Source organism: Podarcis liolepis (assembly GCF_965112155.1).
Source record: "Podarcis liolepis genome assembly, chromosome: 15".
Classification (NCBI taxonomy): Eukaryota; Metazoa; Chordata; class Lepidosauria; order Squamata; family Lacertidae; genus Podarcis; species Podarcis liolepis.
Genome location: NC_139566.1, coordinates 12,596,234 through 12,608,243, shown reverse-complemented (window position 1 = coordinate 12,608,243; position 12,010 = coordinate 12,596,234). Strand labels below are relative to the sequence as shown.

General features: G+C 44.4%; 1 protein-coding gene across 1 annotated transcript in view; it reads right to left on the bottom strand.

The window, feature by feature from the left end:
• UBXN1 (UBX domain protein 1) overlaps window positions 1-4,903 on the bottom strand; it is a 36,087-nt gene extending 31,184 nt beyond the window's left edge. The window contains exons 1-3 of the mRNA XM_083477545.1: window positions 4,686-4,903; window positions 3,294-3,318; window positions 2,230-2,283 (exon numbers count right to left, since the gene is read on the bottom strand). The gene's annotated coding sequence lies outside the window, so the exon portion shown is untranslated. The remainder of the gene's footprint in view (window positions 1-2,229; window positions 2,284-3,293; window positions 3,319-4,685) is intronic.
• Between the last annotated feature and the right edge of the window lie 7,107 nt (window positions 4,904-12,010).

Genomic DNA, 12,010 nt, shown 5'->3' with positions numbered 1-12,010 from the left:
CAAATCTGTACATGGAACACTTTGAAACCAATGCTTTAGACAAGTCAGAACACAAACCCAAACTTTGGCTCAGATATGTTGACGACACCTTTGTAATTTGGCCACACGGGAAAGAAAAACTAGATAGCTTCCTCACACATCTCAACAGCCTACACCCCAAAATACAATTCACTATGGAAATAGAAGCCAACAACCAGCTTCCCTTCCTTGACGTCCTAATCTACAAAAAACCTGATGGCTCCCTAGGACACACTATCTACCGGAAAAAAACACACACCAACCGCTACTTACATGCTCAATCACACCACCACCCTGCACAAATAAACTCCGTAGCCAAGACCCTCATCTCCAGAACCAAACGCCTGGCTGACAAAGACCACTTGACAACTGAGTTACAGAATCTTTCAAATGTGTTAATCGCCAATGGATACCAGCAAAACAGGGTTAAGAAGCTAATCCAAAAAGAAACACCCCCCAAAAACCAAGACACGGAAGAAAACAATGGCATGGCCCTCCTTCCTTATATCAAGGGCACTACAGATAAAATTAGCAAAATCCTCCATAAACACAATATCAAAACAGCCTTTTGCACCAACCAAAAAATAGCCAATATCCTCAGAAACCCCAAAGATAAAATCCAGTTGGAAAACCAAGGGGTCTATGAAATACCCTGCAAAGTCTGCCCAGCCACGTACATTGGACAAACAAACAGACGAATAAATGCACGTATCGCAGAACACAAGAATGCCGTCAAAAAAGAAGAAAAATCTTCCTCTCTTTTCCAACACATGAAAGAAACAGGACACGAAATTAATTTTGCAGATTCCAAATTGCTCTTTAACATGGAACATCACCACAAGAGAATAATCATGGAAGCCATCGAGATAGAGAAACACCCTCACAACATGAACAAGCGTGACGACACGTCCCGCCTGCCAGACATCTGGAAATTAGCCCTCCCCACAAAAACCGACACCAGATCCAGAGGCACACAGAACGCCACCACCAATCAACCACACCAGACCCAAACCCAGACCCTCTCCACAGATAAATTACAGACACCATCCAGTAACCAAACCATAGTGGCAACTCCGGATGCTGCACCCCCCTGCAATCCCTACACAGATCTGGCTGGCACAGGGCACAAAACCACAGCTCGCCCCTATACACGAAGCCAAGCCAAAGCACAACTAAGTGCAGTACAGCCATCTTCCCAGAAAAACTCTTCACAAATTCAAGAGGTCAAGACACGAAGGCTTTAGCAACTAATCCACACCTAATGACCCACCTAAGTGGTACTCAGAATATCACTCAAGAAATCACTCAAGATATCCCTCAAGTAATTAAGGAACAAAAGAAGAAAAGAACACTAGCCTGGGAACTTCCCCTCTGCCCAGAACTTTTGAGGCAATACACCACACCCCTCTACAGTATTTATAGGAACTCAAACACTGAGATCCCGCTCTGTTCCAGTAACAAGAAGCCGAAAGCACCAGCCTGAAGATGACGAGTGAGACCTCGTCGAAACGTCGCCTAGACACCCCAACTTTTACACGGGAAGACACCCGAGGACACCAAAACCTGCATTCCTGTACCCGTGAAAATCTACGAAAACAAATATATATATATATATATATATATAATGATATTTTATTAAAGTTTCCAAATTATAACAAAACAAATCAAAACAAAACAAATGGGGGAAAAAACAAAAACAAAAAAAAACAGAAAATAGAAACAGTTAAAAACACATTAATTTTCGTAACATATCTTCATACACTTATTTCCCCAGACCTCCTCATCCCTCCCTTTTTTGTATTCCAGTTCAATTTGTTAGTTCAGCAAATCCTTACCATCAAGTTTTTAACCCTATTCTAATCTTTCATTACATTACCTTACTCTATTCTCCTCATTGTCTTATAAAAGACCTTAACCAAAATTTTGTTTTTGATAACTTCTCTTAACCGTTATATTCTTTCCTAATATAACTTCTCTTAACCGTTATATTTTTCCTACACTGAAGGCACAATTATAAAGCACTTGGCTTCCCCCAGAGGATCATGGGAACTGCAGGTTTTTTAAGGGTGCTGGGAATTGTAGCTCCACGAACCTTTTGGGGAAGCCACGTACAGAATTTTAAATGTATGGTGTGGAGAGTACCATAACGCATCCAAACTCCCTCCTGTCCCCCAGGTCTCCTGGTCCCACCCGCAGAGGGGCATCACTTACAATTTCCAGCATGTTCGGGAAGCATTTTTCCAGGAGCTTTTTAATCTGCAGGAACTAGAGAGATGAATCACAGAAGAAAGTAGTCAGCTCTTTTTCTTTCTTTCAAAGCAAGGCGGCAGGCGGAGGTCTAATCCCACATTGATTTTAGAATGCTGTGTTATTTTTCCGTTGTTAGCCGCTCTGAGCCCAGCTTCAGCTGGGGAGGGCGGGATATAAATAAAATTTTATTTTTATTATTATTATTATCCTGTTGGGGAAGCAGCAGTATGTGCCCTACCCCTCCTCACTGCACCTCTCAACATTGGGGTATAGAAAGGAGGGGTATTTAAGAACATAAAAGCCTGGCTGCTGGTTCTCACAGATGCCAGCTAGATGCCCCAATGGGAAGGGAGCCCAGAAGCAGGACCTATGATAGCAACCCTCCCCTAACTTTTTGGTACTCAGAGCCCTGCAGGATCAGGCCAAATCAGGATCAGGCTGGGTCACTCTTATGTACTACTGAGTTAAATAGGATCCAAAATGTAGCAGTCTGATTGGGCCTAGAACAATAGGATCCAAAATGCAGCAGTCTGATTGGTCCTAGAACAATGCAGCAGTGTGATTGGTCTGCAGGAGCCACCCAATCCGGCTCCAGATGGAAGTGAATCCACAACCTGATTGGCCTACAGGAGAATTCCGGAATTAGCCAATCACGTGCAGCCCATTGTGTAAATAATGTATATAAAGCAGATACTTTGAGGGGACTTTCATTCCTCCTCACCACTATGAGCTGAATAAAGAGCATGAAATCCACTCTCGACTCTGAATATATTTCAGTCAGATTCTCACAATGGCCCGCTAGATGCCTCAGGGAAGCCTGCAAGAAGGACCTGAGTAAAACAGCAGCTCTCCCCTATTTGTAATTCCCAGAAACTGGTATTCAGATAATCACAAGATTGGAAGGGGACTAAGGAAACACAAAGGGCATGAATTGGGGGATTCAGTGGGGGGGGGGCTCAGGGCAGAATAAGCGGGGCGGGGTGATATTTGGGAGAAGGAACAGCTCTCCTGCAAGGGACACTTACCCGACTTTTGTACCCTCATTCGGCTCTAAAAGAAAACAAAAGAAAAAACAAATGGTCTGTTTGTAAAGTTGCCGTTTTATGATTCTGTTTATTTTATTACCAGCAGCCTCATACCCAGATTGGCTGAGGAATTCTAGGAAACCAAAAGAACCTGCACGGTTTTGAAATAAACACAGGTTTGAAAAGTTCCATCTGCAATCTTGATTCAAAATGGTGCCCAACTGTATTACAACACGGACAGAAACTTGCGCCTTGATCTTAGGAGCCGCATCACGCAAAATTGAGTTAAGATATATTTTAACCAAAGACAAACAACTTTCCAAAATATGCAGTATTATTGCACACCACCCCAATCTCCGAGTGGTGTGAGGGGTTCCAGGGTTTGGTTTCTTTGGAATGAGGGACAGCGGAGGCTGTGGTGTCTTTAGGATTTATGATTTACACCTATATACCACCTGAGCCTATGATGGAGGGGTTCACAGCATTATTAACACCCCAAAAGAGGATCTTGTTTCTCTTATAGCTAAAGTCATGGATTCAAAGAGAAACCAAGCATGCCTCTCTCTTTCTCCTTCTCTCTGGCTTCCTCCTCTACCTAGCTTCTATGCTCACAAACCTCTCAGGCCTTTTGTTTTATTAACTTCCCGGCAATTGAGAGAGGGGGGGCTTATCTTTTCGCCTTCTGGCACAGAGCCACTTCCTTTGTTACCTTAAGGACCTATACTTAGGGGGCCATTATAGCCCTTGCCTAGCTAATTCAGCAGTTGGAATCCTTCTTTTGATCTAAGAATTAGAAGGGGCTCAGGCATACAGTCTACCTCCCCCAAACTCACAACAGTATAGACTATATTTATATCCATGGGCATCTGAGGAGGGGGGAGGAATGAGAGGCAGTTGGGGGCCCCTTTCCCGATGTACCATAATCTCCACATTCACAGATTTCTTTTATGTATAAATAGTACATTTTCAGCATTTGTAGAACCTGAGCTACAGGGCAAAATGTACAGGCACAACTTTCTGATAAATTATCTTGCTCCCCCCACCCCAAAAAACTTTTAGTACTTTATTTTAACCCACTCCCCCCCCCAAATTGCCCGTGGGTGCCCAGGTTGATACCCCACATTTCTTCCAAAGAGCTCAAGTACATGGTCATCCCCCGCTCCCCCATTTTATCCTCACGACACCCCTGTGAGGTAGGTTGGGCTGAGAGACAGCCATTGGCCCTCAAGGACCCCGAGTGAGCGGCACAGCTGAGTGGAGATTTGAACTGTGGTCTCCGGGTCCTTGCCTGACCACTCGCTGTATAGTGGCGGTGGGTAACAGAGGAGCACATCCTCTTGCGGTCAGACCCGAGGACTGACCGATCGATGCACACACTTTCCCCCGCCTCACCAGTAGATGATCTTCACTTTGAGCAACCCGGGTGCAGGTACGGCTGCTGGTTTCTGCTGTTTGCTCCCCATCTGCATGGATGGGGAGAAATGAAGCAAGAGCCTTAAATTGGTGTTTGGAGGTCTTGCGCCAAACTGGGAGGACCTCCCTGAGAGTTTTGGTCAAGGGGGCTAAAAGGGCTTGGGGGGGATCTGCAAGATGGTGGCATCGGAGACCCTCCCAGGCCTCAGAATTCACGTTCCTAAGCAACCTTCTTGACTGTTCTCTCTGTCCACACACACGACAAAGGCCACATTGATGCCATGCATTTAAAGCGCTAGGATACTGCTTTAGACAATCGTGGCTCCCCCCCCCCAAATAATTATTCATTCAGGGAGCTGTAGTTTGTTAAGGGTGATGCAAGATGTTAGGAAACCCCCATTACCCTCACAGGGCTATCATTTCCAGAGTGCCCTGTTGGTCAAACCACTCTGGGAAATTTCAGCTCTGTGAGGGGAATATCTGTTAAGTATAATTGGTTTAATTGACAATGGTTAAATGTGCATTGGTGAAAGGCTTTAACATGGGGATTTTCCATGGGGGGTATGTTAGAAGAGCACTCTCTGGTTGTTGTTCTCTAGCTAGCTAACAGCGTGAGTGAGCAACCTTAGGTCAGACGATTAAGGTATTGAATTACAAATCGCCGTTTTGGTTCTTTTAGACTCTGCGGAGTAAAAATGTGTAAGACTCTTCTGAAGTAAACAGCTTCTCTTCTCTGTAAACAGCTCCAGGCTAATGGGGGCTGGAACAGGGTGATGTTATGATCTCAGTCCTGTTTAAATAGGGCTGCCATGTGCCGTCGGAAACGGTGTCCGGGTGGAAATTGTTTAAATATCTGGGAAAATCTGGACATATGGCAACCCATGTTGGAAGTGTAGATTTTGGTGAATGTCCTCAAAAATACCTTCCTCCCCCCACCAATGTTGGGGGGGGGGGAGCTGAACAACTTTTGTATCCGGATTTTCACTTTTTGACATATGGCAACCCTCGTTTAAAGTTATTTCTGAAAATACGCTCTGCCTGTGCTGGATATGTACAAGATATGGAGCTGTATGGCTGTATCATTTACTGGTTTTTGTTATGTTTTAAAGAAAGTTATGCAAGTAAACTTATAATATTTTATAATATAATAATATATAATATTTTCATGGCTCTGGTTAATGCTTCATTCCAAAAGGACTTTGTTTTCACGCATCCAGTTGCTTCAAACTGCACAATATTAATATACAGTGGTACCTCGGGTTAAGTACTTAATTTGTTCCGGAGGTCCGTTCTTAACCTGAAACTGTTATTAACCTGAAGCACCACTTTAGCTAATGGGGCCTCCTACTGCTGCAACACCGCCGGTGCACGATTTCTGTTCTCATCCTGAAGCAACGTTCTTAACCCAAGGTATTATTTCTGGCTTAGCAGAGTCTGTAACCTGAAGCGTATGTAATCTGAAGCGTATGTAACCCCTGTATGCAATGGTCTCTTTCTCTCTGGCCCTTGGGAGTCTCCCCAGTTCATTCCCCACACTGGCTTAGCTTCACTCCCCACTTAAGGTTTTTTTCCTGGCTGGAACTCTAACAATGCCTCTTGCTTGCCTGGGTAGATGATAGAGGAGGGTGTGTGATTAAGGGCTTGTCCACACTTCTGCATGTTCCTTCTAGCCATGATGGGTCCGAGCAGCTTTCCATTTGCCCCACCTCTTTCCCCAGGATAACCCGTTGTTTACCACTCAATCATAACAAATGTCAATCCATTTGTTCCGATTCAAGTGCAAGTTTGGAAGAGCCTTATGTGTGTAGAAACTAGGCTACTCTGCAAAGGTAAAAATTACAATAGTTGCTCTGCCCACGTTTGTCTCTGGCTCCCTCAGCTGCACAACAGGTTACAACCATGTCCACATTTCAATTCTAGGAAATGCTGGACAGTATTCAGGGAAGGGTTGGATAGAGACAGGGCACCAGAATTTTAAGGCTGCATATACGCCATAGTGCTACAACTGCCTTAAAAACAACCATTTCCATAATTTTGGGGGTGTTTGTGTCCTTTAAATGTACTTCAAGCAAGCAGCACAGCCTGTCTACTCAGTCTGATTTACACAGAAAGGGTGTGGTAGAAATTTCATACCCCTTTTTGGCTGCCAGGGGGATGGAAAAGGACAAACTAATGAAGTTTTAGCACCAGCCGTAAGTTCTGACTCCTTCCCAGACTGTCTGAGTTGCAGAACAAGACACTCAAATGGAATCTTGTTTGTAAAAGCTCCAGCACTTGACGTTCATAATTTTAATGAAGGGCGTATAAACATCCGTCCATCTGAGGTGGGTGAGATTGGCTCTGCTTCAGTCAATCCTGAAGAAATATGTGCCTGGGGCCCCAGTGTGATGGTCGCCAAAGCCCCTCTGGCTTTTTGACCAAGGAAAATAGGTTCTGAACAGAAGCTTCCTTCATAGACGGGTAACGAGTGAACAAGGAACTTCTGTAAGAGGCGATGGCGGAACCCACTGAAAGAATTTTTGGAATGCCACATACCTTCACAGTAGACTTTCCAGGTCCTTCCAGAGTAGAACATCATCACAATTCTTCATGTATTTATAATCTGAACTTCCACAAAAACGTATCAAGGTGGTAGGTAGCATATTAGAATAAAATCAGCAGGGGGCTGGCAGGAATCCAATAAAATACCATTAAAAACATCAAAATGAGAAAATGCATATTTTATAAAAAAATATATAGTGGTACCTCAGGTTAAGAACTTAATTCATTCTGGAGGTCTGTTCATAACCTGAAATTGTTCTTAACCTGATTTCTGTTCTCATCCTGAAGCAAAGTTCTTAACCCAAGGTACTATTTCTGGGTTAGCGGAGCCTGTAACCTGAAGCATATGTAACCCGAGGCACCACTGTTGTGTTGTACTAGCAGTATTCTCCCCAGAAGGAAGGTGCAGATGGGACACATCAGCCAGGGCAGGTAGCCCATCTCGGAAAAGAAAAACTCTTGATACTAAACCTCTGCTGCCTTGTGGGATGTCTTTGGGGAAAATAAAAGACTAAGGGGAAAACCCTACAAAATTTGGAGTGGAGTCCCTAAGACAGTAGGATGGCACCTTCTGGCAACTCCTGCAGCCAAGGTGTTGCCAAACTGAACCCTGGGTAGGCACCTGGAATCTCACACCATGCAGAGATTGGGGTAGAGTGCAACACTGGCGCTTCCTTAGCATCTCAGAGAGAAGGGTGCTTCTTGATGTGCTAGTCTTCTATGTGCAGGGATGTCGATCCGTAATTTGAACTGCCCCCTGCAGACCGAGGCAACCTAGCCAGTCACAGCTTTATTGCCCCAGTGAGAGAATGAAGCTAATTCAGATTTGATATCTTGGTAGCAAACACACACAAGCTAAACAGAGTTGTTTTGAGTCAGGGAGAGGACGGAGAATCAAAGCGCCTTTGTATGCCACCTGCTTGTGGCTTGCTTGCCCAACTGGCAGTGGTTTCTGCATTCCTTGATCCTCCAGTGCCAACATTGCCAGGCTAAAAATAAGAGTGTCATGCGGACCGCAAGGCAGTTAAGTGCAAATATAGAATGTGTATGTGGAGTTAGAAAAAGTGGTCTTTATTTGCATGATTATTGGGACGAAATTGCCACTCTGGCGGGGGAAATGGGGACATTCCAGGGTAAAATCAGAAACCAGGATGGCTTTTGTTATTCTGGGATTCTCCCTGGATATTCGGGACACTTGAAGGCTATGCTACTGGTATTTAGAAGCATTAGGTAAAGGTAAAGGGACCCCTGACCATTAGGTCCAGTTGTGGCGACTCTGGGGTTGCAGCGCTCATCTCGCTTTATTGGCCGAGGGAGCCGGCGTACAGCTTCCAGGTCATGTGGCCAGCATGACTAAGCCACTTCTGGCAAACCAGAACAGCGCACGGAAACGCCGTTTACCTTCCCGCCAGAGTGGTACCTATTTATCTACTTGCACGTTGACGTGCTTTCAAACTGTTAGGTGGGCAGGAGCAGGGACCGAGCAACGGGAGCTCACCCCGTCGCGGGGATTCAAACCGCCGACCTTCTGATCGGCAAGTCCTAGGCTCTGTGGTTTAAACCACAGCGCCACCCATGCCCCTTTTAGAAGCATTACCACATCCTATTCATTTGGGGTCCTCTTACTCGTGCAGCTGATTGGGGCCTTGGGCTTCCATCCCCACAGCCTGTGCTGACTTTGAGGGTTTCCATACTTTGAAGAGTAAAAACCAGGACGCCGCAAACTTGTTGAGCTGTTTTTTTGAAGTCCCAGACATATGGTATGGCATAGATACTACACTCTCAGTTCCAGGTGTTGTTTTGAAAAAATCTCTTCAATGCAGAAATAAATAGTCATTTATCCCTTTCGATCAAGTCATCTTCCAATTCATGTTTCCATGTGATCAAGGAAAAATCCTGAATCTGTTTACGGATGGCAAGCTGCACTTGGGAATTAGACTTTTACATTCCTGGCAAACAGCTGTCTTCCTAATTTTACTGGAAGACTCAGCTGGGTGGAAGGGGAAAAAACTCGATATGAAAGAAGCAAGGAAAAGAAAACAAACCCCCTATGAATGGAGCATGGGAATGCTCTCCTGATGCCAACAAACCAATTTAGACGCCTCCAAGTGAATTTGCTCAATGAAGCCTTTTTTTAAAAAAAAGGCAAACACACAAACAGATTTGCTTTATGAAGAGGATTGATTTCGAAAATGGTGGCTTCTTATCCCTCACGTCACAGAACAGAGGGAAGTTGAACTATACACACTGTGTGAAGTACTGTCTTTTGTCTTTTGCCTGTCCTGAATTTAATTCTATTCCAAGCAGGAAATTAACTGGCTGGCCTTGGCCTAGTTGCTGTCCCACAGCGTAACCTGCCTCACAGGGTTGTTAGTGGGAGGTTAAAAGGAGAGGAAGAATCAGCATGTGGGCTACCTCCACAGCTCTGGAGGAAAGGAAGGATAAAAATGTAATAAAGAATGATCTCTTAAGTCCTGCTGCAAATAAGGCTTGGCCAGGGTGGCCTATGCCTAAGGGCTAAAATAACATTATGGCAGACTTGCAATTACGTAGATGTTGAGAGGAACTGTGTGGGGTATGCACACAATCATCTTTGAATCAGCTGCAGGTAAGGATGGGACAGAAATTGGATTAGTTTTTAAAGGCTAACCTACTAGATTCACACTGATCTGAAACAATTTGTGAACTGAAACACAACCCTCCAAATTCACAGCTCTCTGAACTGCATAATACAGTTCTCCAGCTAACTAAAGTGTAAAAAGATGCATATATTTGGATAAAGTGTGCATTGAAATGCAAAAGAATACTTCTTAACGCAGAGCATAGTCAAACTTTGGAACTCGCTTCCACAGGAGGAAGTTATGGCCACCAACTTAGAATGGCTTTAAATGAGGATTCAACAAATTCATGGCTATACTAGTCATGATAGCTGTTATGTACTGAAGTTCTTACCCTGGGCCAGCAGGGGATACTGCAGATAGTTTTCATTCAGGTCCGCATATGCAAATCAGGGATTGAAAGTGACGTTCAGTGATTGGATAGTTACAGAAAATGGTTACTGTTGCGTTCTAGTGGAGCTCTATATAAGCAGGCTGGCTGAACCCTTCAGTTCAGTTCTGTTCTGCCCTGTGAATAAACAAGAGCTGTTTGAAGAATCGCTGTGTCGTCTGATATGTTCACCCACAACTTAACAATAGCTATGCTCTGCCTCCTTGGCTGGGGCTGGTAATGCTTCTCAATACCAGTTTCTGGAAATCATGGGGTGGGGGTGGGGATAATGTTCTTGCACTCAGGTCCTCTTTGAGGGCTTTGCACAGGCACCTGGTTGGCCACTGTGAGAAAGGATGCTGAACTAGATTTGCCATTGGCCTGGTCCAACAGGTGGCTCTTACGTTCTTAAGATTGCTTTGCAAAAGAAAATGTGTATATTAGACAAAATTGCATATAAAAACAATGTATGTTAGGAAAAACTGCACTGAAATGCTAATGAATATTCACAAGGAATTCTTAAAAAACAAATTCGCAAGCAGATGTCAAAAGATTGTCAAAAGGAAAAACCATAGCTGTCAACTTTGTCCATCCTTAGCTACGGGAGTCTTTAATTTTGATAGGGAAAAGTGGCACATGGCCAGCATTAATTTAACTGTCTCCCGTTTCTCTGCTTGTTGCTGCTACTCTAATGAAAATCAGAGCCCCTCAGTTGCTTGAAGTCAACATTTTTTGAAAATTACATAACTCTGATGATGGATTCCCTGTGTTGCACGCGTGTGAGAGAATAGCTTTTGAGTGTTACATGAACGTGTACTCATCTGGGATCTAAATCAAGGCCTGGTGGGTTTCTGCGCATGAACGGCGCACGTGTTTGTGAGCGTGCTCAAACCCAATGCAATATGACCTTGTGTGTTGAGTCCTAGACTGTTTATGTCTCAAAAAACAACCTCCCCACTCACCCCACCTCCCCAAGGCTATAAACACTTCCTACACAGTCCCGCTCTCCAGAATTTGCGGGTGGGGGTAGGGGAACAACGTAATCCAAGTTTTAAAAAGAGACATATGATTCACTCTTGTCCCTGGCATAGAGCAACAAAGAAGGAGGAAACATTCAGGAAAAGCATAAACAGACAAGGATTTACAAGGGAGAGGGTTGATGTGTTCAGCCAGAACACTGCCCCGGGTGGTGTTCGCAACCTAAAATACTTTGGACTTCGTAGAACGCTTTCCCCCTTGTCCTGTGCATTCGGGGCACAATTTTTAGCAGTTTTGCCTTTTCTCCAGCCGGAAAACCTGTTCCTAAGCAATTAATTGGAACAGCAACAGTTCATTACTTGTACCCCTCCCATCTGACTGGGTTGCCCCAGCCACCCTGGGCGGCGTACAACAGAATATAAAATAATACACAATACACCAGATATTAAAAGCTTCCCAGTATTGTGAAAATCCAATTGCCGTTTGCTCCAATTCAGCACCAAACTGCAGGTTTTCTCTGCAGAAAAGAGATTTTAAGTCGAGCTAATACATGCAGGGGTTAAAACCATAGTGTTAGCTGTTCTGCTGGACTTACCTTGGGAGGAACCAGGTAACCAGGCCTCCTTCTATCCAAGAAGCTCAGCATGTAAAGAGGCCTGAGATGATTGTTCCAAGCTCAGACTGCATGGCTCTAACAAGCCATTATTGTGTTCTATCTATACCAATAGAACTTTCAACACTGAAACTAAGCCAAGTTGTATCGCCTGTGCTTTCTGACTGATGTATAGAAGGGCACA